This window comes from Rousettus aegyptiacus, unplaced genomic scaffold (assembly GCF_014176215.1).
Source record: "Rousettus aegyptiacus isolate mRouAeg1 unplaced genomic scaffold, mRouAeg1.p scaffold_m13_p_6, whole genome shotgun sequence".
Lineage (NCBI taxonomy): Eukaryota > Metazoa > Chordata > Mammalia > Chiroptera > Pteropodidae > Rousettus > Rousettus aegyptiacus.
The window spans coordinates 32,416,078-32,418,445 of NW_023416309.1; the positions used below are offsets into that span (position 1 = coordinate 32,416,078).

Sequence of the window (2,368 nt, forward strand, 5' to 3'; positions counted from 1 at the left end):
TTAATGAGCTCTGTATGGTTAAGCCTAAGTACGATTTTGGGAACCTTCTAAACTTGTAGTCGGAATCAGAAGTGAGGGCAATCATGGTGACTATACCCTCTAATTTTATAATTGGACCCTATTTTTGTAGGTAGTGTCAAAGTTTTAGGGAGACTTGGCACTCTGAAGGCCTGTACCCTCAAACGTCACATGTGGGCTAACCGCAAGTGGTTGGTGTCAGAAGAACTGGGATTCAGTAGAATGACCTTAAGTCACTGAAACATGGTTTGGGCTAAGAAAGAATGAGAGGGCAGAGCTTGACAAATCTTTGATTCCTGAACAGTCACAGGGTCCTGCATGGTTTGCAATGGCAGCTGTGCTGTTATCAATTATTGGAAGTAGAAGTTATCAGTGAAATTTAGGAATGATGGATCTAACTACCAGGGAGTTAGTTCATTGGATGCATAAGGAAATGCAAAGTAACAAGAAGAAAGTAGAATATGCAGTTCTTTGGTCGTAGTTATTTATTTTAATACTTAATGGAGTATAGGTGGACATGGATCCTTATAACTAAGCTTGGATGTTGGCCGGTCTGAACTTCTGCCTGCAACCTCAGGACCACAACTCATATTCTGGCTAAAGTTAAACTGAAAGTAAAATAAAGCGTTGTGGTACATCCTGATGCTTGTGGGTCTGTGTTACAGCCTCTAGCCTCAGGGCCCCTGCCAATGGGAGAAGTAAAAAAAAGCAGAAGAAAGTTCGAGGTAGATCCTGATACTAGACAAAACTTGGATTCCAGCTTGTCCATGCTATAGCCTCTGGGCTCAGGGCTGCTATCACCAGTAAAGTTAAAATTAGAGAAGGAGAAAACATTAGGGGTACTGCCTGATACTAAGCAAGTTTGAATTCCAGCAGGCAGAAGATGCAGCCTGTTTGTCACTTCTAATAAGAAAAGTTATGCTGAAACAAGAGACAGCAAATTATACATATATATATGCATATGAGTTGCATACAAAAGGGACAGGTTTCATTTTACCTCTTTGACCTGGAAAGTTCAGAACTTAGTCTAAGGTCAAGTTCAAAATGACGTTTAGTAAACATGCATAGTGCATTCGAAACAATGCTACATGTGGTGTCCAGAGATCTGATTTTAAGTCCCATCTTCGCTATTTAATATCTTTTTGACTTTGGAATTTATATTTGTACACTTGGGCTGTCAAACAGAATGCCACTGACTGGGTTGTTTAAACAAAAGAAACCTATTTTCTCACAGTTCTGGAGGCTACAAGTCCAAGATCAAAGTACCACCAGGGTTGGTTTCTGGTGAGGCCTCTCTTCCTGGCTTGTAGACAGCTGTCTTCTCATTGTGTCTTGACGTGGCTTTCTTATGTGTATATGTGCACAGAGAAGGAGATATGCCTGGTGTCTCCCTTAAAAGGAAATTTTTTTTTTATTATTATTATTTATGCCTACAGCACCTGGTCTTCCAAGGTGGTCTCCCATCCAAGTAGTAATCAGGCCCAACCCTGCTTAGTTTCCGAGATCAGAAATCAGTCTTATTCAAGGTGGCATGGCCATAGACCATGGGCTATGGCTTCACTGGGGCACAAACCCAGGACCTTCTGTGTGCAAAGTAGATGTGCTAACCACCACACTATGAAAACATGTCTTCCTTCTTCTTTTTTATAAGGACTCTGGCCCTATATAGATTAGGGCCCCACCCTTATAAACTCATTTAATCCTAATTCTCTTTCTAAATACCCCATCTCCAAATATTGTCATATTGGACTAAAGCATAAATTTGAGGGGGATACAACTCACTTCATTACAGAAATGTTGCTTAATTTTTGTTTCCTCATATGTACCTGGCTAGGTCGCTCAAATAAAGAGATCAAATAAAGAGATATATGCAGTAGATACTTAGTACTTGAATTTTAAATATGTTTCAATTTATTTTTTAGACCTCTGCTATATATAAGACTATCAAGAGAAAGGGAAATATTGGCAGGAATTTAGACTTTATATGACTAGTTTGAGTAGATTACATATGTGCTTATAAGTTGATTTTTAGTATTCTTGAAGAACACATAGGCGTTTTTGGAAAAAGAAAGCAAACATTTGTTTCCTTGATTTATACATATGCTTTTCACAATGAACACAAATGCTAACTAAGTAAGCCACTTTGAGTCATGCCTGGTAGAACTGGGCATCCCCCAAAAGTAATTCATGTCAGAGAGCTTTGAAATCTATAAAGTACAACACAAATGTATCACATTTTTTATTTTGAAATATATTTATACAGTGAATCTCTAAGAAGTTTGGAAGTAACATCCAAAAAATAAAAACATTCAAATTCATTTGGTTGTTTCCGTTTTCTGTGCCTTATCGA

At 38.3% G+C, this 2,368-nt stretch overlaps 1 pseudogene; it reads right to left on the reverse strand.

Moving 5' to 3' along the window:
• Nucleotides 1–1,445: 1,445 nt before the first annotated feature.
• On the reverse strand, nt 1,446–1,561 carry LOC118604071 (annotated as a pseudogene).
• Nucleotides 1,562–2,368: the final 807 nt, after the last annotated feature.